The following is a 26573-nucleotide window of genomic DNA, read 5'->3' as shown; positions in this document are numbered from 1 at the left end:
AGGTGAGCTGTCGCAACCTAGTGCTAATAACTGCTGTACCACCCTAACACTTTTTTCTTCTTTTTAGAAGAGCTCCTACAGGAAGAGCTTTGCCATCTCTGTTTTGTACTGTCACATGCCTTCTTACAGAGCATCTGAAGGACATGCTAAACTCAGCACAGTTCTTCCCAGCGATTACACTGTGTGCACTCATTATCCAAGAGAACAGTGTGTCACCTTACCTTGAGTCATCACTGAGTCAGAGTTTTAGCTCGATAAGGACTTCAAGACTCAGTGCCATAACTTTCTAACCAAAGCTTCCGAAATCATACAGAGGGAAAAGAAAGGAGAGCTACAAAAAAAAATTCACTTTACTTAAACACCTATACACATGCCCAAGCTAAGGGCACATCTGTCAGGGTGGATGTAGACACATAGAGAAGGAAATATTCGAACAGGCACAGCAATATACCAACGCAGCTATACAGATCTTAGAGTGAAGATCTGGATTCAGCGAATTTGAGGGCCCATGTGGACATATCACTGGATGCCTTCACTACCTAAGAGAACCCAGGCTCCAGCAGCACGTGTGTCTGCCTTCCCCCACCCCCAGCTCTTTGCTAACATATTTGTACTAGAGAACAGAGCTCGTACAAGTCCCCAGCCTCTTTCATATGAAATCAAATGAGTGAGTTACACTACAAATGATCTGTCAGCATCACATCTGGCTTAAAAGGAATACTTAAAGGCTTACTGTTTCCTGAAGAATCAAGCCCAAGGCCATCTGGTTCACTCTGTAATGTAAAAGGTAGAATTACCATTTTCATATGCCACCTGATGGCAGACTGTGGATGGAAACCTCATGGAAGCTAATGATAGCCTCATGATATGTATAAAGTTAATAAGTTCCTTATTCTGACTGAAAGGTAAAAACAAGAGCCACCACCACAAATGCAGGTCAAATCAGGAGCTGAGCAATGTCAGGAGGGAGAGGTTCAGTAGGGAATGAAAGCAAATGGATATTGTGTTTGGGATTTTTTAGTAGAGAGATATGCAGGCATGTATAAGCATACACAGAGACACAGAGAAAAATCAGACACACAGAGCACAACAGAAAGCCAAAGGCAGCTAGTTGTTGTTTGACCCTGACCTGAAAGAAAGCCAGGAAAGATTTGTGAGGGGAATGCAGACTGGAAAACAGAAGAGGATGGGAATCCTAAGAAAGCAAGCATTCTGCTCTTTGATTTCTACTGATTCAGGGAGACAGCCTTTTATGTACACTTTTTATTAATAAACATTATCAAATCAAAGAAATATTGTCCCCTACCTAAAGATTTCCTCCCAAGAGAAACAACCTGCAGAAACCTAAGTGTTTGCTGAAGGCTAGGACTGCAAGAGAGAAGGATGCGCCACATTTAGGCTCATGTATGAAGGCTCCTAACCCCGCTGTGGGGAGTGCAAGGCCACAGTTCTGCACTGACCAGCCTCAGACCTGGACTTCTGGGATCGTTTAGCCACACCACCCTGACCCGGATTAGGCAGGTAGGCAAAGCTGGTTTATGCTACTCGCAGGAGAGAACAAAGTACCTGACTGCGAGTAACATCAGGACTGAACAGTCAGATAATATCTGAGCTGGCATAAAATCTAGTGCATAATTACCTGCCACAAAAATCCCTTGAGCACACCGGAACAGCCAGGGTTATTTTGCACCAGTTCAGTGCCGCACCATATGGCAATGACATTTCAAATCCTATGTTGCATTTTCTAAAACCATATTTTCCACTCCTTGCAGCCACAGCCTAAGGAATAAATGAGCAGGGAAAACACTGCAAAGATAGCAGCCAGCTGAGAGGCAACATTAAAGCAGAAGTATGCCTCAAATCCCATCCCTCCATGGGATCTATTGAATATAAATAGAGCAGCAGGAACAGAACCGAGGTGCCCCAAGCACTCCTGTATCACGTTTATTATCTGGCATGATGCACATTTATTTAGTCCCCATAAACCAGAAGCTTTAACAGAGGGAATGAGAACATCTTCAGTCTGCCCACAGTAGTTAATCCCAGGTTCAAATCACTTCAGAAAGACAAGGAAAGTTAAATCCTTCCCATCATCACCATGAAGTCTGAGTTATAATTAGTAGGTGAATGATGAAAACAGGAATGAGACAGAGGCACACAGAGACATGTCAGCACTTCCAGAGATGCTCCATGTGACACCCAGCACAATAAGCAGCACTGGAGCATGCAAACACTGGAGCATGCAACTTGTGAATCTAGCTCAGACCTTTAGGCATTAGGGAGTTTCACTGTCACAGCTTTCGGCACTTGTGCCCTTTAGGTATCACCGGTGCGAGGCAGCAGCGAAGCAAGGCTACAAATCCACATTTTGGACCGACCTATTTAAAGCAACGATGAGGTGGGTCATCAGCTCCAGCTGCTTTGGGGTAATAGGAACCCAACACCTGAATGAGGGTGCCTGGCATACAGCCACTGCCTGCTGCAACCTTGGAGAGGACCAGCTTTTCCCCTGTAACAGTGTGAAATTGCACTGTGGATCCTTTGCTCTTATGGCTACCTTTTAGCATAGAGGTTGTGTGTATGGAGCTACGAGAAGGTGGGTATTTAATACCTTGCCAGACAAATCCCTGGTTTAAAGTCTGTCAAGACCAATAAAGTTTCACCATGGAAGAATTTGACCTACTATTATAATGCAAGGAGCATCAGGTCTAAAGGAAACTAAAGGAGAATGTGCTCACTGCTTAAAGGATGATCTAAGTATTATTTTTCCAAAGTCATTCATTAATATATTTTTTTTACACCCAGGAGAGTCACACTCCTACAAATGCTGTCTCATATATTTTGAAGCATAAAAGGTGACCAGCTCTTACTTAAGTGAATGAAAACAATGTCCCTTTCTAATCAGATTTTAAAGGAGATCACTAATCAGCAATTTTTGAATGAGGAACAGTAGCCAGCTAATCCATATCCTCTGATACCTTCACCTTCCCATTTATTTTCTCAGTGCCATTGTTCACATGGCTATTTAGCTGATCAGATGCTGAAATGTTGGGTTGGCGTTTATTCAAGCTACATAAGCAGTTTTACGCAGTCCAAGGGAAAACACCTAAACAGTACCAAAGCAAAGAGCAGATGTCTGCAGTTTATTTTCCTTGATTGAATTTCAATGGAATTTACATGAAGTCCTCTTCGTATTCAAGTTATCACATTAGGGAGTCTGGGCTCATGGTGGAGAATGACAGACGTTTGAGAAATTTGTCCATCATTTGCAGAGGACAAGCTTCCAGATCTAAGCAGAGAGAACAGTGGAGTTCACTTTTGCCATGCTGGAAAGGACACCATGGATTGCTTTTGTGTTCAGTTCACAGCTGACAGTCTTCTCAGGCAGCTCATCTGATGCAGCACATTCAGTTCCTGAATTAGGCCAATGTTCTTTATTCAGGCTTTAAACTGTCTTAGCCGAGTATCTTTGAGGGTTAATATTTTGGCTTATCTTGGAGGTGAATTGTAATGTCATTTAATTTCATCAGTTTAGTTCAACAGCTGGCAGCCACTGCAGTCACACAGAGTCCTGAAGGAGTTAGGGACACAAGCTCTGCTTCCTCCCGGCTTCCTAACTCTTCTTGCACTACTTTCCCAAGGCATTAGAGGAGATAAAACCTTATCATCCTCACTGATCTCTGGTGCTGGAGGGAAGGCTGAGAGGTCAGGATTATATGACCGATCCTGTCATTCCTCTGGAGAATCATGATACCAGTGGTAAAGAAAGGGTTCTTCCTCCTTGGAGAATGAGCTGATATTATGGACTTGAGAGATGGCTGCTAACCTGCCTACTCCAGCAATTACTGAAGTAGACTTTGTGTCTGGAGTCTTTCAAAGGCAGCATGTCAAACGATATTTTACTTTCCAGGTTAGAAGGTAAGCACATAAGTATAAACTGAGCAAGAGCCAAGGGATGCTACCTTTAAAGATGGCAAAACGCCATCTGTCAGTGGTGCTCAGCCTCTCCAGGAGGCAGTGGTTTCTGGCTCATGCTGAGTTCAAAGTCCTGTGGGACTCAGGAACTGGAAAGCATCAGTATCTCCTTCGTGCGCTGGCCCTGCTCTGTGCAATGCGGGGTCTGTCTGGCACCCTGCAGCACCGACCCATGACAGGGACAGCCTCCACAGCTGACAGATGTGCGCTTCTACAGCCTGATCTTTAAGAGGTGGGTGTGCAGGATGAGGTAGCATCCCAGTGCAAATCCAGTATGAACCAAGGGAACCAAGCACACTGGCATACAAGCACTGTGCATTCCCGTAGCATGCTCCTCTCCAAGGCTGTAGAACATAGAAGATGACCCTCCTTGTCAGGTGTGTGTTATGGGCAATCTGTTCTTCTGTCATAATGGGCAATTTCTGAAGATCTGGTCTTTATTTTTTAATCTGGCCTGGAGTGCTTCCTATGCGATATATTAGAGTACCAGCCTGAGAAGAACCAGTGCCTTTTGTATTACTGTGGAAGCAGGCACAGAAGTGCAGTTTCACAGCTACTCTTGCTCCACAAGCAACACCTGACAGCCGACTGCAGACCCTATTGGAGCTCCTTCTTCAGCCTGCTGCCATCAAGAAGAGGAGCGGTTTCACTGCCACGCTTGCTGCCTGCACCTTCAGGGCAACTCACACCCCCCTTCTCCAAGTCATCGCGGTCTGCTCGCAATGACCACTCTTTAAAGAGTGAGGGAAAGCCAGTACTTCTGTAAACCCATAAGAATGACTTGGGACACAACAACAAACCTGGCTGAGGTGGTGTGGTTGAAGCCATATTCCAGAGGAGTGATCAAGGCTGCCCAAAGGGAAATGCAGCAATTACAGGTGATCTCTTACCCCACCAGCCTCCACACTCTCTGCCTTTCTGCCTCTTTCAGTTGCCCTGATCTTCTGCAGGTACATCTATCATTTCCTATCATTAAATACAGAGAGAAATGCGTGCCTCTAAGGGCAAGCTGAAAAAGGACAAGGAAGAGAGTATTTTGTTTGTTTGGAGCCCAGAACAACTTTAATTTACTCTGGCACTAGCAGGCTCCCTAAAAACACATACTACTTCAGGTTAAAGAAAACGAGTAATTCATCAACTTTTCCATTAAATCTTACTTACCGTCTGTTCAGGCCGTTGTAATTCAAATGTTTTCCCCTCCTCATCTCAGATAGAGCTTTTACTCTTAAGTACCTGTTCAGGAAAAAGCTTTTCCTTTCATGACTATATATATTCATGTGTATATGAACATATGAATATGAAAATACAGAAGCATCACCCATACTTCATCACAGACTGGGCACATTAGTCGTTGTGCTTCTTATCTTTAGTCATGAGTGGTCATTAAAAAAGCCTTTTAGCAGAATTTTTAAGCTTATTAAAAACTGTGTTATAATACATTTCCTACTAGCTAGTCTACAGGTATGCTGATACAATGGTAATCAAGAAATTCACAGCTGCAGCTAAATTAAAGACTGCTAAGAGAGGATGTGTACATTTGAGACTGCACTCTCTAGACTGCCCGTGAAAGATGGGTCCCATCCCCAAGAACTTCATTCTAGTCAAAAACAGGGATGAGTGGGAGAAAGAAGCATCATTAAGCACTGTGTACATATGGGGAACAGCAATACAAAGAAAAGGACTTGCCCAAGATCGCACAGAAAGACAGGGACAGAGCTGGTAATTGAACCCAAACGTCCTAAAATGCAGCCCAGTTGCCTTAATAGTGATTTTTTCCATCTTATGCTGCCTTTAATTCTGAAAAGAATTAAAGAAAGTGAAAGTGCAAACTTCACTTAGATATTATGGTGACAGCCACCTTACAGAAACCTAAAATGGATGGAAAGAAGGTGTCAAGAATTTCTTGGACACAAAAGTAAGCAAAACAGAAGAGATTTTCGCTTTCTCCAGGGTGTATACTGACTTGTCTGTGATCTTCATCATAAGAACACCACGCTACTGTGATAGCTTCCCTAGCCCTTTTATATAGATCATTTTTGTAATTGATAGTGTTACTGTGAAAAGCAATCTGCTGCTGAGTTAAACATTAAAGCAAAACTAAGCCCTTAGTTGGTGTGAATGTGTGTATTATTCAAGGATCCAATTTATTATCAAGGTAAATCTACTTTTTAATGCCCATGAAGATTAAAAATAAACTAGTCAAAGCAATGAGTTTACCATAAATTATGTTGCTGGAAGGGACGAGTCTGAATTGTCATTACCAGAATAGTCTGCCTCAATCATTTTGAAAAAGGTTGTGTTATAAAACAGGATGATCTGTATGCATTTTGTACAGCTCAATTTCACCAAATATTTTCCTTTGTAAATTCAAGAGCTGGCGACACATACATGTTCCCACGCTTTCTTCATTAACAGGAGAGAGAGAGTGAGATATTTTTTCTTTTTCAACACACAGTCCAGCTGAAGCCAAGCACTCCAGTAGGACAGCAGAGAGAGGAAAGAAACACGGAGCCACACAAACCCACAAAGACATCTCTGCCTGTTGTGTGCAAAGTGTTAACCTTAAAGCAGAGCTGGTTAAAGAAACAGCTTTTTCTCCTGGTGGCAGCCAGGAAAATTTATCCGACTGCTATCCACTGGTATTACCAGCACGTGCAGTATTAAAGGCCTCACTGACCTGGAAGAGAGGAAACCCAGGCTCTGGCCACAGACCGGTGGGGCTGTGTGACCTTCTGTTCTGCACCTGGTTCCTCTGACTAAACACTGATACCTACCTGTAAGCTAGTCACTGCAAACTTAATTGAGAGCAAATGAACTCCTCCAAACTAGATGTCTCAAGTATGACAACAAAAACCCATCCTGAAATTGCTTCTCTCTCTCTCCATTAAGCAGAAGAGGACTTTTTGGCAACTTTCTCAGCTGAGAAGGTGTAAAGCCAGTGAGATGAATCATGGCCTAGTCCCTTCTTCAGACTTTTACAGTGGGTAGACTGTTTATAAGTGGTGTCACTTCCATGATACATATAAGTATAGGAAAAAGACACTTGGACCTGTAAGAGTGGGTCCAGAGGAGGGCCACAGAAATGGTCAGAGGGCTGGAACGTCTCTGCTATGAAGAAAGGCTGAGAGAGTTGGAGTTGTTCAGCCTGGAGAAGAGAATGTTCTGGGGAGGCCTTGTTGTGGCTTTCAATACTTAAAGGGGGGTTATAAGAAAGATGGAGAGAGATTTTTTTACCAGGGCTTGTCATGACAGGACAAGGGGCAACAGTTTTAAACTAAAAGAGGATAGATTTAGATTAGATAGAAGGAAGAAATTCTTTACAATGGGGATGATGAGACACTGGAACAGATTGCCCAGAGAAGTTGTGGATGCCCCATCATTGGAATTGCTCAAGGTCAGGTTGGACAGGGCTTGAGCAACCTAATTTAGTGGAGATGTCCGTGCCCATGGAAGGGTGGGTGGAAATAGATTATTTTTAACGATCCCTTCCAACCCAAACTGTTCTATAATTCTGTGATTATTAAAAAAGACTACTGTCTTCAAATTACCATAAATTCAATCAAAACTCATGGTGAAGATAACAGTCCCTTGGGGCCTGGGTCTGTGATCTTTTGTCCCAATGTGCCTGCCCCCATCAGCTCCTCTCTTTGCTAAGTAAATATGCAGCAATACTGCAGCATGTGGGGCAGCTATTCATAGCATGACTTCCTTGCATTTTTTCGGTTGCTATATATTCACAACTGATTGCCTTGCAACCCTGGTTTTGTTTACACTTCTCTAGTATTGATTTTATCAGTTGTGCATACATACTTAAAGGCTATTTTAGTACAAGGCCATTTAAAGCCTTTCAAGCCAATCAGTGCCATTGAGAAGTCACAATTTACAGGCACACAGGAGACACGACAATTTTGCCATCTGGATCTGAAGCAAGAAATGGAAACCAGAACATTTTACCTTGATTTAAATAAGGACTAAACCCTGACACACCAATAATTATTTATAAATCCTGGTCATCTCCTATGAATGTGTTCTCTGTATTTCAGGGAGACAGAAATGCAGCTGTGGTACCTTCCCTCTGAGGAGGGAATATGGTCCTGATCCATGCTCTGAGTTTGAACACAGCTGCCCTAACAAGCATTGCCCAGAGCTCAAAAACCAGAAGCAGAAAAGTGTGGACCAAAAAACCTTGCAAACTCACCACTCAAGCAAAAGGCAGATTCATCCCCCAGCCTTGTCCCCTCTTGAAACAACATCTGTAAGATCTTGTATAGTCTCAGAGTAATGTTGAACAAAATGCTGTGGCAAGCCAATCTGTTCTCAAAAATAAGACCATCAAAACAATTTGAGATTTCTTTTGAAGACATTGCGTATTTTGGTGGAGAAAAAACTTTTGTTAAAGGTCAAAACATTTTGTCTGCCATTTTCAAAACAAAACAATTTTTGGTTGATACTGACAGTTGTCCCACCATTTACCTTTAGGGTTGTTTTTTTTTAAAATTATTCCTCAAATTAACTCCAATGAAATATTTTAAGTCTTCAGTTTTCAAATAGGATGAGCAACACACCCCACCCCCCCGCCTCCAAGGAATCATTCTGGGTCAATGGGAATGGAATTTTTTTCAGTCACTGAACTGAAAAAAATCAATTATTCCAACAGCCACTGCTGTGATCAACTCAAGGGCAATGTGAGACCAAGACACAAATTGGGAAAGAAGAACTGTCTGATCCTGCCGTAATACTTTTCAATATAGTACTACCCATCTTTTTCCAACAGGTTCCCTGTTAAAGTTTCCAGCTGAGTCACATCTCTTGCTCAAATCTTGCTAGGGTTGATGTAAAAAAAAAACCAAAAACCAACAACAAAACCCAACAAACAACACAATACAGGAAGGAAAATGAAAGCAGCAGTGTTTCATTTCTGCAGCTGGAAGTTAAGAACGGTATAAATTTATTTTCATTATTTACTTAAATTAGAAGTCATTTTGAGAAACCATCCTATTAATGTCCCCTCCAATCCCACATTGCAGGGAAGGGGAGGAGAGAAGGGACAGTAAAATACTCTTCATAGGATCATGACACAAATGCTAACACCAGTGTACTCACACTCGTTATTTTCTGTGATTCTTAAAATACCAATTCATTTCTCATTTCAGGAACTTTATTTCCATTCTTTGCTAACTCTGAAAAAAACCCTACATATTTATCCATATTTAAATATGTCCTCAGATACTTAACCTTCCCCTACCTCTTCTTCTTTCATCTCGTTTACTATAACTGGCTTGGAAAGCATTTAGAGAATATAATGCGTAGCCTCAAGACACTTGATATGTGGTTGTACTTATCTCTACCACTGCAGAAACACAGAAGCTTTGTTAACTTGTGAGTTCTCCCATCAGCAACACAAACCAAATTTAGTTCTTTTGGTAAAACTATGTCAAAATATAGGTGGGGATACCAATTCTGTTAATTGATGAGAGATGATGTTTTCCCATCTTTCTGCACACAAGGTCAAATGAAAGTAATAACAAGTCCCATCAAACTCAAGATCCAATCTCTCACACAACAGGTCACCCAGTTCTGTATGCACCAACATATTCCGTTATCAAAAACATTTTGAAATTTAGGAGAAAAAAATCTATTTCTAATTTCATTTTCTCACTTCTCATTATTTCCCTGTTTTTCTATAGCAAAAGTTAAATTGGTTTGAGTGCAGCTGCAGCTGCCTGAGAAAGAGTAAAGATCTGTGCCTGGAAAGCGGTAGGATTGGATGAAGTTTGCCATCTGGCCATGGGGCATAAATGTATGATTAGCAACATGTTTGACCACCTATGACTCCCTTGCTTGGATGAATTTAGAAATAGCTTAACTGGCAATATCCTGTGGCAATATTTTTAAGTAGCCTTCTTCCATAATCCTGCTAAAGGTGAAAATAATTTCATATTGAGGTGCCAAAATTAAATGACTCAGTTCTCACATGGGAACAGTATTTCCTTAGCGTCAACAAGACTTTCAGTTTCCAGGTTTGAACTAATTTTTGGATTCTGGTTTAAAAAAAATCTAAGGCCATTAAACAACCTTTATGGAGGAGTAAAAGGAAAAGAAGAGTAAATTAATTTTCATTTAATTGAGGATCGATGCCTTTTGCCTTGAAGCCATACTACTTAAAAGTCACTCTGTTGCCTGAAAGTAATGTGCTTTTTATTGTTTGGCACAACTCCAAGGCTTGCTATAACTACAAATAACTGGAAAAATGAAAAACTATTTCTGGTTCTTTCTAGTTTGTTTACTTTTGCATTTGCATGCACTCTGCGTATCTTCAGTTTCATTTTTTTCCGTGTTTCTGTGCCTCTTTCACACTGCAATAGCAGAATGAAAATCATGACTGTAAAGCCCCAAGAATTTGCAGAGCAATCACAGAGTAGGAATTTTATCTGATACTACTTTTAACACTTTTTTTAGAAATGAATAGATTTCAAGTTGATAGGGTCCCTTTAAATCCTTCTACTCTGATAATCTGTTATTTCTGATCATCTTATGCATAAGTACCAGTCTGAATTTTTCAAAGCAAAACCTCATTTTCTTATTTTCTGCAAAGGTTTGCAACATGCATTTTTTGGATTTTCCCACTGATGTTGAGATGAGGATTTATACGACATTTCTAAGTTCTGTGAGTGACTAGATTTTCCTCTTCAAACACCCCAGGTATCTTGCCTTCTTTTAAGCATTCTCTTTCATGGCCCAGTTCAGCAAAAGCATTTAAGCACAGGCTTAATCCTCAGTCAAGTAAAGTACATAAACACGTTAATATGAATGCACACCCTAAAGCTAACACCAAAACGTGTGACCATTCTATCTCCTCCTGACTTCAAAAGACTAGTAGTGAAGGTATTTTCAGAAAAGCAATATGTTTCATTTAATCATAAGAAGATACCTATATTTTCATGATCTTTCAGATCCCGTAAAAGCCCAAACTTTTTCCATCTAACTATTGCCTCGTCTCAGAATAAAAAAATCACTTCAGTGGTTTTGACAACAAAATCTTTTTCTTTCCATTTGATAAAGAGAGCTTCATAGTGAAAACTGTAAAACTCAAAGGTACCACTGTTTAATGTGTTTGGATTCACGACCCTTAGTAGTCAGAGCAGGCTGAGAATTTTCTGACAGAGTACTTCTCTACTGGAAAACACTGTTTCATGGCTGAAACATGCTGCTTTTGGAAGTTCCCTTCTCCCCTGCTTGCCCTGGCTGGCCCTGGTAGGACCCAGCCCTTTGATGTGCCTATGGGACCGTGATGAGAAGCAGCGAGTGGGAGAGGAGGAATGGGAAGCGCCTGCCAAGCCTGGCGATGGCAAACAGGACTGAGAGATAAGATTAAAAAACGTTTTGGGAACCAACTATATTTCTAACAGCCAGCTGGACTGGACCACCTGCAACACTGCTCTGGTTTCAATGGAGCAACACTTTATGGTATTAATTTCCTCATTCTTTTCCCTTACTTTGTCAGGATCACTGAGGAGATACTCCACACTAAATTTTCCTCTGAAAGTTTGACCCTAGTGTTCTTCAATTTCTGTTGAAATGATTCCCCTGTAAAAGGAAAGCCATCAGCATTTGTTCACTGTAGATGCAATTTAGCAAAGCTTCACTCTTGAAAGTAACTTTTTTATGCCTGAACAATCTACAGAGAGTGATAAAACATGTACTTTTGTAAGGCACATTTGCAAATTTATAAACTTTTTCAGGTCCTTGCAATTTTTCCTTTGATTTATACTAGAATCTCTGCTTGGGCTTTTTCCAACCTTTAGAAATGGGATATCACCACTGCTTACAGTGTCCTGAATTGCTGGGTGCAGACGGCATTCCCATTTTAGGATGGGCTGTTCAACATATTTCAGGATCCTTGGGCAAGTCCCTGCTCTTTACAGAACATTTTCGTAAAGTACGTTTGTATGTGCCTTGCTGAATAGTGGCTAATAGAGTTAAATGTGGCATGGCATTTGGAAACATTGCAAGCTCAGAAGTTTTCACAGTTAATAATACAGGAAAAAAAATTGAACAGAATGCTTTATGGCAGTGTGCATTTACTGTACCTCTATGTTTTGTGCTGACTGCATTTATGCTACATTAGCATTAAAATCATGCCACTAATGAGATTCAGTACATTTTAAGAAACACTAACAATGATCTTTGAGAAAACCCAGAATATAAATTCCACAATCCGTTGTCAAAAATAACATTATACAATTCATATTTCTAAGTAAGTGTGGTGTTGTAAAGATGTCTTGATTTCTTCTCAAGCCCTGTAAGCACTGTATAAAAGAGTCCGTGCTGGCGGAATTACCTGGCAGTGCCTCATGTTCCTTGACGATTGTTCCTGCAGTACAGCTGGAAATTCGGAAATTCAGCAGCCAGCATCTGATTAGCCGTGCTTAATCACCATGAGCAGCAGTTCTGGGAATGTATGCCTAGTTCTGCTGACTCAGTCTTGCCTTCATCTCCACAATAAAAAGGTTTCCCCATCTGTGGCCTATTTGCTCCCAGTTAACTTGATGGTAAAGTATCCATTGGATTCTTGTATCACCTCTCCAGTAACGGAGCATTATTTCTTGATCAGCCTCGAAGCAAAGCTATGACTTTTCCAGTCTGGTCTATGAGTCTGGCTGGTAATGAGGTCACTGCTCCTTTTCTAGATATGAATGATTCACTTCAGATCAGAAAGGTTCCGTTTACATTACATTACTTTGTTCAGTTTACAATGCATTTCTTGCATTGCAAGTTGCCCTAGTATTTTTGTAAAAACATCAAAAAGTCATTATTTGCTATTTTACTGAAGACTGCTGTGTGATAATATGAAAAACCAGATTAGCAGTGAAATTAATATTCTTTAGGAATAAAGATGATGGGAATCTTACAAAATCCACCTTCTGGTGAAACGAATTTTTAATAAAAATATCTTATATCTTCTATAAATATAAAATTCTTATTAGAGCAGGTTAAGAAATTACTTTTTTTCTGTCAAAAAAAAATATAAAGAGGGAACTATCATTTTAACTTTTAGTTAAAAATGCCATCAAATATCAATGCATAAAACCAAAGAATTTGAATTAGATTTAAAGCACTTTACCTTTTTTTTAGTATTACATTTAATGCAAAAATTAAAGTGGAGATGTAAGCATTTTGAGCTGCTCTTCAGAATGCTATAAAGTGAAAACATATATTTTTAAGTCACTGAGACTGGGGTTCAAGGTTTATAATTAACCGTTGCTGTGCTTGTTGAACAGGTGTCCACATACAGAGCAGAAGTGCTAATCACCTTCTCAAAAAAAATGTTTTGAATCATAATAATCTGAAAAACAATTTCTCAGTACTTTTGCCCCTGTGTGATCCCTATTAGAGAAGCAGCAATGTGTACATACCTGCGCGGGTTTTCAAAGATTTACAGACTAGTTTAGCAACCCAGTCTAAAGGTTCTACCCTGACAAACCCTGTGCCTGGATACCTTCAAATGACTCCGCAGCAACTACCACACCTACAGGGATCTGCCTACCCAGAATGGCCAAGTTCATTGGCATTTAATTCACTCGACAGAAGCTATGTTTCATTCAGTATTTTCCTAAGCTTCTAGTGGACAGAGGAGATGCATGAGGTATGCTGTTCTCTTTTTCTGACCCTTCCTACTTTTGGCCAATGCCAGAGGTAGGATGCTGAGCTTGACAGGCATTTTGTTCAACCCTGGCCAGCTGTTTTTGCAGTGACCAGGACCAAGGCTCTGCTACTTATTGTGTCCTGATACTTAGGCTCGACACTTAGTCTAAGTATGAACTTAAGCTGTATTTAAGTATGACTACCACTACTACTAGAGCAGGGTAGGTTTAGATTAGACATTAGGAAGAAGTTCTTTACAATGAGGGTGGTGAGACACTGGAACAGGTTGCCCAGAGAGGTGATGGAGGCTCCATCCCTGGAGGCATTCAAGGCCAGGCTTGGTGAGGCTCTGAGCAACCTGATCTAGTTGAAGATGTCCCTGCTTACTGCAGGGGGGTTGGACTAGATGACCTTTAAAGGTCCCTTCCAACCCAACACATTCTATGATTCTATGACATTTAAGATGTTTCCCCTAAGTGTTTGTAGAAGCGAGTCTCCTCCTATATAAACAGAATATGATAAAGAAAACACCAGTATATCATCAGAATAGCTGAGACACACATAGGCATGACTACTGAGGCTCAAATTATGGAAATTCATTAAAATTTCTAGACAGAACCCCAGCAGCAGCCTGCTATTTCTCTCATACTGACATTGGACAGTTTGAAACAGGGACTGAACAAAGAGGCTCCATTCTCTACCTCATGATAGGGTTTATTCCATCCATACTAAACCCTCAGAGCCCAGGAAAAGAAAAAAAAAAAACCAAACCCAAAAAATCCCCAAAACCAACAAACCGAAAACCCAAAACCAAAACAAGACACACAACTCACAACTAGAAAAATTTAGAAAAAAAATTCTAACCAGCCACACGGAAAGCAAAAGAAAGTGTTCCAAAGTGTTCCAGCTGAATTTCTGAAAGGCATCTTTAAAGCCTTCTGAAGTTTTCTTAGCTTCTGAGCTAAACAGCCATCTAAGCAGGTTTCTGAAAGTCTTCTTTAATAGCGAAACGAACCCTTCCCTATCGGCTGTGCAGCTGTCAGTCTCTCTTCCATGCCCTAACCCTGCTAAGATTTGCAGCTGTCTTTTAGGAACATCAGAATTGCTTTAATGCTGCAATGCCCTAAGAAGACATGCCTATTTCAGGTAATCTAGATCCGTCAATCTGTCCAAAACCAGTACATCATTCCATAGTCAGTAGTTTATTTTGTGACAGTAATAGGCAATAAAATAATGCAGTGAAATATTTTACTGTGAGGAGTCTAATTCAGTATAGGTTAATAAAATCTGGGTGATTCATCACGGCACATTATTTATCCACAGTAATTTACTAGGTAGATGTGTGAAATCCCATTGTAGTCAGTTGAAATTTATGTGCTGGGCAGTGTTTAGCTTTTTTTTCTCCCCCCCCCCCCCCCCGCCCCCGGACATTTACTGTCCCCACAGCCATTGAATAATAACCACGAGTAGTAAGAATTGCACAATTTCTGGGTAAAAAAGCAAGACAGAGATTAATGCTGATCTTTTTTACAATGCAGATCTAGGAAGATCTCTTAAACTACTGCTTTTTAAAAGTGATGCAAATTCTGCTGAAAGCACTGTCATGGTTAAAAATAGTTTGCGAACTAAAACACATTTGGACACGGAATTAAAGGGTTTAAAAATATATATATATAAATAGAAACACCTACCTAGGACAATTTTTAAAGCAATTTAAGTTAAACCACTGTAGCTTACGTGCTAAGACAAGTCCCACTAGCCTGAATATTGGAATAGAGCACTAGGTAATGGAAATTTATGAGAAATTATCACAGAACTCTGCAAATGAAAATATTATTAATTAACTGCATGAGAAAACAGCATCATAAAGCACTTGAGGGTGTTTTCCGAAAACTTCATTACTGATAGTAAAGGCTGCGAACTTAAGAAAAAAAGTTATCTCCTCTCTCCCATAATCAAAGCATCTCTGGTGCTAGCAACACAATGTGAGGCTTGTCTGTGAGCAAAACACTGTCTCCCTGGAAACCGCTAGAAGGTGTCACTTCATCTGATCCCAAAATGAGAGATAAGAAACAAGAAGTGTGAAATCCTTTGCTGTGAAGGTTAGCATTTTATTAACAAACACCCGCAGTTTGATGTTTAGCAGTACCTGAAACATATGATTTCCTAATTGCTGCAAAAGGCACCGAATCTCCTTTACAGATGCATCTGTCATGACAGAGGTCCTTCCTTTCACTGTTATTTTCCTGCCTGTTTAACAGATCATAGCCTCAAAACAAAATTATAAATATCTCTGTGCATAATTTCCTAATTAACCCACTCTTTACTTTACTAAAAATTACATAAACACTTTCCTGGAAGCAAACTTATCTTATACATTCAACACTGCCATTGGGACTTTATCAACATAACCATCATGTGTATGCTAGGCATAGATCCAGGATTGCTCAAAACAAAGTCACACCAATAATTTTAACTAAGAACAGGTCCTAAACCAAAGCTGTAGAAAAGGGACATTGATTCGGTAGCAAACCAGCCAGTGTGCATCACAAGGAACACTTTTTTCTGTTAAATCTGCTCTGGATTCTCTGATCTGACTAAAAATTGAGGCTTGCTGGGGAGTTTCTCGGTCTCCACACACATAATTCTCCAGATTTAGACTGGAATTTCTGGTCACAATTAGAGACAGAGAGAGAGGGCGCACTGCGAGGCAGCAGCAGCAGTCAGGAGCAGGCTGATGCCCTTCAATTACACGGCTGTTTCCACACTATGTGACACAGATCCATGCAGGGCGGTAGTGGAGCAACAGCTAAAGTGTCCTTAGGTTTCTTGAATAAATCAATGTATGGAGAGAAAAAAGCAAAGCGAACAGCAAGCTCTTGGCTATGATGGGTTGAACGCCTTGTCCATTTTCTCTCTGGTTGGAAGGCAAGCTGCTTCAAAAGCCCTTAGTTTCCTACTGCTGCAGAGGGTAAAGGAAATTAATTTCTCTATAAGAAAAATGAGATGCAAATCACCTTCATACCTAACCCAGTTATTTACTTAGTCAGAAGTAAGCTTTACTGACGTGAATATACTCCCCACAAGGCCTGCTGGGCATAAGCAGAACCCTGCAGCGAAGAAGATATTTGAACACAGGACCCTTCACTTTTTCTAGAGTTTGCAGGTGAACGATGAATTTCTGTAGGACTGCAGAAAGAGTGCTTGAACACCCACCACATTTGAGAAGTGGCCTCTACACCTGCTTTCTCCACACAGTACCAAAGCAAATGGTGGGTAAATGTCTTTTATCACAGTGATCACAGCTGCACCAGTGATGACAGTTTGTCCGTCCATCGTCATGTAAGCCTTTGAGTTGTGAACGTGCTCTACAAAAATACTGTAGCAGTCAATGGATGGTGAGACATAAAAAACTACACAATATTAAGTACTCTGGAAATAAAGCAAACCATCAATTGAATCTTAAGAATTTAACATTAGGAAAACCCCCAATGTGGAACGTTTCAATCCTGAACTGCCCGTGCTTTGGTATCTCCATCTGTAATACGAGAATGTCAGAACCACTTTTTGTAGTGTGTTATGAAAGCCAGTTCATTAATAGTTAAGAAGCCCTCAATCCATACAGAAATTAATGTCTTTTTCTCTAGAGGACAGTCTGAACGACATGTCATGCAGAGGACCTGGGCCAAGCGTTAAGCAGTGAGGGTAAGATGGAATAGTGAATCCCTGTGTGGTTAGAGATTACTCACACTGTGATGAGCGGGAACCATTTAAAACAAAAAAGTATGTGATCATGAAATTAAAAAAAGTACTATCTCTATTACAATGCAGGCTTTAATATCATGATCATACAGTACTAATGCTACAAAATTAATTAATACTTAATTTCAGTATTTCACAGCTTTCAAAAGGTAAGTTTGCAGTTCCCTCTGTATGTAAATATATATATTACTGAGACAATACCTTCTTTGGAATCTTGATAGGAACACTTTCATAACGCAGCTCTCAAGATGAGGTTAGCTGTACAAAAGCGATTATGGGAGAAAAGTGATGGAAACTGAAGGGAAAATGAAAAGCCTGACCAGACCATTGTTTGAAAGAATAATATATTTGTTAGATTTTGTTTCCTAATGTATTAGTAAAAATCTTCGTAGAAGCACTAACCAGCAAAGACAGTGATATTATTATCAGAATGAGGGACAGTCATCAACAAGGCGAAAACCAAACAATTATTAAAACATTAGGTCCTAATCTGAAACAGCAGACATGATTTTAAATTCTTCCACAGAAGAATACGGTCTGTCATTTCCAGACTGACAACTTTTCAACTAGATATTCTGCTATGCATCCTATCTTACCTTCCCCTGTACTCTTTAATATTTAGAGAAATGACCTGCTTTTTTAGCTTCTTTGGATGTTTTTGTTATCTTTATAGGGGAATTAATCTGTGGTTCTGCATCTGTCATTATTAGGTGATAGAACACTTAAGTGGCTAGTCCGACCAAATATTGGCTACTGATGGATTAAAATGCATATAGAAATTTCCTTACATTCCTAGAAGACATCAGAAATTATAACTGTGACTTTTGTTTCTAAAAAGGATGGACTAAATGATTTTTCAAGGTCCCTTCCAACCTGGGTTGTTCTACAATCCTAAGAAAAAATCTGTCAGGACAGGATATATTCCTATTAATTTCTTTTTTTTCAATAGGGCATATCGTCATGGATAAAATTTTAATAAATAACTCTCTTAGCCAGTTTCTAAAAAAGCTGTTCAGAAGAGGGGACAAATAAGGATTTTATGTTCTAAGTAAACAGGCAAAAGTGAAGTGAATATTTCAGCTAGTAGTTAAGGCGACAATGAAAGGACACATGGATCAGAATCTGAAGAAACAGAAAGCAGGATCCATGGCAAGTATGTGACTAGCAATGTCAGGCTCTCTAGCAGCCCATACTGATACATAAACACATAGCTGGAAACTCATGCTTATTAGCATGAGGATATCATTTGTTAATTCTTGATTGCCTGGTGTTTCTGCCTAGAAAGAACTAATAAGAGTAGCAAAGTGCGAAACCTTCTGGAAATACTAGCAAACTTCTTCGCTGACCCTGCTTCAGAAGACCATGTTAGTTACTTTGGTGAATCTGAAATGAAGAAAAGAGTACTGCTCATATGATGGATCATGTTGCATGAGATATTTATGTTAATTAAGCTTTTTAAAAGTTACCAATAATCTCTATCCACTGGAGCTGCAAGCCCTTGTAAATATCATTTCCTCCAGCTGCAGTATTCTAACCCCAAAGGAAAGCAAAAGAACCTGGTATCTAAAAATTTATAAGATAAGCCTCTACAAGAACATTATACTGATTATAGCATCAGCTTTTTCCTTTCTCACTGGCCCCAGACAAGTCCCCCAAATGCATATGCTCACAGGAACTCTAGAAAGTGGGTTGCCTGTAGCTCAAGTCTGTAGCAAATCCCAAAACGGCCCCTTGTTGCCAAGCAGCAAAAATGTATGCAGAAGTTGCTGGAGTTGTTACACGGAAGTGCCACAGAGAAAACGCTATAAGGAACCGTAATTCTTCCAAGAAATGCATTCCCCCTCCACCTGGAATTTAAAATATGTGAGAGTGCACCAGAAATACTAACAATGGTGAAAACTATGGTGAAAAATTGGTGGGGAAAAAACCCCAACATTTTGATGACGTAGAGATGAAACAGTTACTTGAAGAGGAAAAGGCAGAGTGTGAAATACCACGGGCTTCCAACAGGTTCACAGTCAACCTCTGCTTACCCTAGAGATAAAAAAAGCTTTGCCAGCTACAGAAACAGAACTTAAGCAACCCCTGTTCCTTGCAGTTACGTTTCTATTAAATCTGTTCTGGGATCTTGCGGAAGCGAGCTTGTAGCTGAAGATTGTATTGTTAGAAAGCAGCCCTGTCTGTTAAATTTCATTAACAATAATGCTGGAAAAAATTGATGTGGTTTCTCTTTCTTAAATGCTTCCCATAGTTAAAAATGAAGTACTGAAAGATAAGCCACAAGAGTGTTAAGAAAAGAGAGGAATGAAGCGGTACAGGCAAAAGAGAACAGCTGCATTTTTGGTTGAGGAGGGTTTATTGTACTGAAGTCTGAGGAGAACAGTAAAGGAGGTAAAGGAGAAAATGAGTAAAAGAGTAAAGAAAAGCTAAAGAATATTAGAAAGAAAGAAAATAAGAGAAAGAAAGGAAGAGAGAAAGGAAGAGAGAAGGAAGGGAGGAAGGGAGGAAGGGAAGAAAGAGAGAAAGAGAGAAAGAGAGAAAGAAAGAGAGAAAGAAAGAGAGAAAGAAAGAGAGAAAGAAAGAGAGAAAGAGAAAGAAAGAAAGAGAGAGAGAAAGAGAGAAAGAAAGAGAGAAAGAAACAGAGAAAGAGAGAAAGGAGGGAGGAAGGGAGGGAGGAAAGAAAGAGAGAAAGAATGAGAGAAAGAAAGAGAGAAAGAAAGAGAGAGAGAGAAAGAGAGAGAGAGAGAAAGGAGAGAGGGAGGGAGGGAGGGAGGGAGGGAGGGAGGGAGGGAGGAAAGAAAGAAAGAAAGAAAGAAAGAAAGAAAGAAAGAAAGAAAGAAAGAAAGAAAGAAAGAAAGAAAGAGAAAAAAAGAGAGAGAAAGAGAGAAAGAGAGAGAGAGAAAGAGAGAAAGAGAGAAAGAGAGAAAGAAAGAGAGAAAGAAAGAAAGAAAGAAAGAGAAAGAAAGAAAGAGAGAGAGAAAGAGAGAAAGAGAGAGAGAGAAAGAGAGAAAGAGAGAAAGAGAGAAAGAGAGAAAGAGAAAGAAAGAGAGAAAGAAAGAGAGAAAGAGAGAAAGAAAGAAAGAAAGAAAGAAAGAAAGAAAGAAAGAAAGAAAGAAAGAAAGAAAGAAAGAAAGAAAGAAAGAAAGAAAGAAAGAAAGAAAGAAAGAAAGAAAGAAAGAAAGAAAGAAAGAAAGAAAGAAAGAAAGAAAGAAAGAAAGAAGAAAAGGATATTGCCCTTCTTTCAAATGTATCAACCCAGCACAGAAGTTCAGCAGCGAGTCCTAAAATAGCACACGATTTTGAAAGCTATGGGTCTTTGCATGTCTTCACATTCTAACACTTCCTCACATAAAACAAAGCTTTTCTGTTCTCTAATTTTGCTGTCTTCCAACTATGCTTTTCTCCTGGAAGATACAAATTCTATTAGAAACGTGACCCATTGACACTGGCAGTAGGAATGAGTTTAAGATTCTTCTCTTCTTTCTTTTTTCCTTTGTAGTGCAAGGTTATCATTGTGGTTCTTCACAAGCTAGCTCAGATAACCACAACTGTCAGAAGAATAAAGCTTAGAAAATGCTAGTTTACTCTATTGCTATGATTTCTGTTCTCCACCATATCTCACCACTGAAATCCACCTTGCCAGTTAGATTTTAATAGTGAAGCCGGGAGTAGAATAGGCCTTTGTGGCCCTAATGCTGCCTTAGTAGACTCAGAGAGGTGCAGAAAGGTTTGAATGTAGAACAGCTGTGCGCTAAACAGCACTGTGACTAAAGTAATGGCAGAGAATTCAGTTTCCCTGGACACTCCATTCTGATATTTGGGATTTAAAACAGTGCTTTGGTTGTAACAGCTTCACAATATTTTCTCCATGTGCAGCCTATTTGTTGTGATGGTTTTCTTGGTTGAGTCCCTTGCGTCTATTACTATGCACTCCCTCAATGCTTCCTTTGCGCCAGCAGCATTCCTCCCACGCAGATTTTCAGGACTGCTCACTAGTGCCAAAGGTCTGATTTCCAGCTTATGTCAAGATTTCATATGACCACAATATTTTTTACCCTGCCTAAACTGTCAGATAGAAGTTGGCAGAATTCAGTAACAATTTAATGCTGTTTTCTGAGGAACAGATGATACTCTAACTTCTATATTTCACATAGTTTTTTAATAATTCAGATTTTGCATTTGGCTACATGGCTTGTCATTAAGTCCCTACAGAGGTATGGTTCTGTTCCTGTGAATCAGGCTTACAGGTTAACAGAAGCTTTGTGTTAACCTGCTTCTTGTTGATAACAAGGTTTGCTGTGATCTGAAGAAGAAATGCTGTGCATTCATGAATCGTAGAATCACAGGGTTGGAAGGGACCTCTGGAGATCGTCTAGTCCAACCCCCCTGCCAGAGCAGGGTCACCCAGAGCAGGTTGCACAGGAACACATCCAGGCGGGTTTTGACTGTCTCCAGAGACGGAGACTCCACCACCTCTCTGGACAGCCTGTGCCAGGGCTCTGCCACCCTCAAAGTAAAGAAGTTCCTCCTCATGTTGAGGTGGAACTTCCTATGATCAAGTTTGTGCCTGTTACCTCTTGTCCTGTCCCTGGGCACCACTGAAAAGACCCTGGCCCCATCCTCTCGACACCCACCCTTTAAGTATTTATAAGTGTTGATAAGGTCCCCCCTCAGCCGTCTTTTTTTCAGACTGAAGAGACACAAATCGCTCAGTCTTTCTTCATAAGAGAGGTGTTCCCATCCCCTGATCACCTTGGTAGCCCTTTGCTGCACCCTCTCCAGCAGTTCCCTGTCCTTGAACCGGGGAGCCCAGAACTGGACACAGTACTCCAGGTGCGTCCTCACCAGGGCAGAGTAGAGGGGGAGGATGACCTCCCTCGACCTGCTGCCCACACTCTTCTTGATGCACACCAGGATGCCATTGGCCTTTTTGGCCACAAGGGCACATTGCTGGTTCATGGTCATCCTGTTGTCCACCAGGACAGGTGGTTAACCTGGACCCTACTTGATATTTTGCAGAATATTTTGAGATTTGAATAGAAAGGGGAAAACAAGATTAGGAAAGCTGGTTTCCAACAGAGGTGTCCCTCGCTATGTTTCAGGAGTAATCTGGAAAATTATAAGCCAAGGGAAGCATTGCTATAGGATGTTCTGCCAAACAAAATATATTCATTGATGTTTGCTTACCTTCATTTCCATATGGTACATCCCCCACTTTTACAGAAATCATAGAATGTGTTGGGTTGGAAGGGACCTTTAAAGGTCATCTAGTCCAACCCCCAAATGACTATAAAGTGTGCGAAATGCCATCCCAGGGAAACCTTTAATGCCCCCAGAGCTTGCTTTCTGCAATGTTCTGCATGGTATGAAGGGGAGAAGGATAAACCAGTGGTGTTGACAAAGGAGTGCTGTGTTTATCGCAGCTTTCATGGTTCCTACACAGGGGTTTAAACGACAGTGTATTGGGTAGAAAAGGAGTTAGCCTTCTAGGGAACATAAAACAACTCTTGGGTTTTCGCAAAAGCAAACAACTACTTTTATGTCGCTGGTATAGACCACACTGAATTAATTTAAGCAAGAACTTCGGCAGAAACCTCTTCTGTTTTGTCATACATGGAATCTGCTGTCCCAACTGCCAGCAAATGCATCACCATTTAGTTCATTCTCACAGGCGACAGACTTTAAAACACATCAAGGGTTGTGCCAGACTACTGCACATCTTTAAATTCTGCTTCAGACTTTGTATGGCTCTGGTTAGAGCATGCTCTGAACATCAAACACAAGCAAAGCACAAAGAAACTGCCACATCAGCAGGTCTAACTAACCACAACATTGATAAGGAGAATTATGACATTTACCAGTGAAGAGCAGAATACTGCAGTCGATCTGAATTTTAATAAGCAAGCTTTTTTCTGACACTCTTTCTTCATCTAGAGCAAAGGAACAAAAGTATGCTAAAAATAGTGGCTTAATTGGTAAATTGGCCAGCCCAGTTGGCAATCTAGTATTGTAGATACAGCTATGGAAAGGTGGAAAATAAGATTTAGCCTCCCACTTCCTTGTTAATTAGGTCATTACTTGGTTAATTCCTCTCATTTATGCCCACAGCTGAATGGCATGAAAGCGAATAAGAAATTCACAATTGCACACTCAAAATTCAGGAAAGCTTCCAAAAGTAAGGCCAATCTTCCTGAACTAGGAATGCATACCAGAAGTCAAAATTAGAAATCCATTAAAATCTCGAGATGAGGCAGGAACAAAGACAAGTGTTTCACCAAGATCTAAGCTCTGCTTAGATCAGAAGTCATGGTGACCCTACAAATGCTGATAGGCACAAGCAGCTCTGCACTGGTTGCCAAAATAATGCAACACTTATTCTTTTACTTCCTTGTACAGAGTTGTTTAGTCCTCAGTCAAAGGGTTGCGGATACTCTTGGACACTATCCAGCCCTTCTGAAACATTCAGACTTCTTGTGAACTCTGGTTCCCTGTATGCCTTCTGAGGCACGCAGCCAACAGCCTTGAAGCACAAGGCATAGACCGACACAGCATGGGAACACTGGAGGTTCAGGAAGGGAATCTTTTCACTCCTTGCATCTCAGTGCAACTGCATTACGGCTGACATTATCTGGTCACACGTGTATTGATTTTTTTTTTTTCAAAATTTATCTTAGATAGAGGGACAGGGGAGCAAGTGCCTCTTGATTTTCAGTATTTCAATGTTTCAGTAAGAAGTATTCCCTTAAAGGAGTAAGACATCTTAAAAATCTGACTTAATACCTTCTCCTAGAAGGAAAAGAAACCCACTCAATTCCAGGGAAGTGGAACATCAAATTACATTATGTGCTCTGGAAAATTCAACTGCATCTCATCTCTATCAAATAATCAAAACAGCATTTGAACATAGCCAACAACAAAAAAAACCTTTCAACTTCTTTATATTTGTGGCCCACAAACCTCCTCACTTCATATTTATTTCCACCTTCCTACTTTTGCCAAGGTCACTGGGGGTCCTGAAAATGTTAAATCTTTTGTAATACAGACAGGAGACGGAGGGACTTAAAATATCATCCCTCAAAAGTTCTTGATGCTTTTGAAAGAATCACTGCTAGTATGGATCTTTGCATTAATTTCATAAGAAAAGAACCGAGTGTCCGAGTTTAGAATGAGGGTCACTGCTGCCAGTGTGACAGACAGAGTTTGGGGACACAGAGAACTGAAGACTGAGCTGCTGGTACCCATAATATCAACAAAAGATGAAACAATCCTCACAAGTACTTTGACCCTTTCCCATGAGTTATTCCTCGAAAGTCAACTCATTTTGGCTATCTTTTCGCTGCAGTCTGCTTCCAGAATTCTCTTTCACTGGTAGCCAGCCAAATAACACTCACAACCAAGGGAGGAATGCAGAAAAACACAATAACCCGTAACACAACTTTCTGTTTCAAAAATCCTGAAACACAGCTACAAGCCAGGGCAATTCGCAATTCTAGATTCTCAAAATGAAGCCAAACAACCAAACCTGGTAAAAATTAAGTCAGCAGCCTCACAGTTAGAAACTAGTAGCCTCTCTCCTGCCTCTTCTTTTATTATTATTATTATTATTTATTTTTCATTTAGGAAAGAACACTGGAAAGGCAACACTGAGATGGATGGCCTGGAGCTTTAACAGTGCTTATTACTTTGGGTTTACACAATGAGGAATTCATACCTAGTGACTTAATAACGTTGATAGCATCATCAATCTTGCCAACAGAAAATGGCTAATCTACTTTAGCAGCAAGTTCATTAAAGGTTGGGTTTTTTTTTTTTTTTTTCCCCTGTAGAAAAGGAAGGGGGCCAAGATAAGGACCTTCCAGAGAGTATTTTCAAACTATTCCTATAAGCAGGCTAATATGGCAATTCACAACTAGGAAGGGAGAGAGGAATGGAAAAATCATAAATTCTTAAGAAAACATTATAGCACATAGATTAAAAAGGTTACTGCTTAGAAGATTGAAGACTTTTAAATGAAAGTGGCTGGGGCAGAATAAAATGGATATCCAGAAAAAAAGAGATTCTAGGAGGAGAGTTTAATGATGAAGTGCCGAGCTGGCAGGAGGCCAGCATTGTCCAGATTAGTTCGGTTGAGTAGGAGGGATAATGTCAGCTGACATGCTGGCAGCAAGAAAGGCCTAGGAGATGGATGGCAGCTTAAATACAGGCAGGTCCAGAAGTCAATGGAAAGCTTGTTGCAATGATCAGACTGATTATTCTATCCACGGGGATTTGGGGTACTGCAAAGTAACCACCGAATCCACCTGTCACGGAAACAGTCGGGGAAAAGGGCAATCTCATCAACCGAAAATGCAAACGACTGGTGACAGACCAGACATATCACCAAGAGAGATGGCAGGCTCTATCCTCATCAGTGTAACACTGAAGTTAATCCAGGGCAATTTTACTGACATCTTCAGAATTGACTCCAGATTTACACAGAAACTAATGAATTCAGAGTCTGGCCATATTGGAATTTCCTACCAACTGCACAGGGTTTCTTTTATAAAGAAAATCCACTGCTCTGCAAACAGAAATTGTGGTTAACATTTGCCAGAACTTCACTCATGGGCCAGAGGTTCAGCCAAGGTAAATGAGCACACTTCCACGATGCCAGCACAAAGTCCAGCCCCCTACTATCTACCATGGGAGAGTGGCAATATTTGCCGAACTAAGGTCTCTGTAGTTTTTTATTTATAGAATAATATTTATTTTTCATTTTATTTATATATAATATTTATACTGTAGTATAAGTATTACTTGCTAACCTGCTAGACTGAAACTGAAAATGCAGTCTTCCTGTGCATCACCACACTGAGAGGTTTTTATTGCAGAAGGAGATAGAGGGTTTAGCCAGATTGGATCCTATCAGGCCACAGATTAAAAACACAGGGAACCTTATGACACTTTTCCAAAGGGCTTATAGGGGAAAAGAGAGGTATTATGAAATGGATAGTCAGCGTGGAATCTAGACATGGGTAGAATTTGACTAAATAATTACAAACAAACCGCAGTATGGCATAGAGGAATCGTTCTGGATGTGCTGTCCTTAGAATAGAGACCAACTCTAGGGTTGATACAGCGAGTCTAGGAGTAAGATGGTAAACTGGGGGCTTTCTGCGTTTGAAACTAATTTGAGCAGAGGGAGAGGAGTA

Source organism: Larus michahellis, chromosome 2 (assembly GCF_964199755.1).
Source record: "Larus michahellis chromosome 2, bLarMic1.1, whole genome shotgun sequence".
Lineage (NCBI taxonomy): Eukaryota > Metazoa > Chordata > Aves > Charadriiformes > Laridae > Larus > Larus michahellis.
This window is presented reverse-complemented; position numbering follows the sequence as displayed.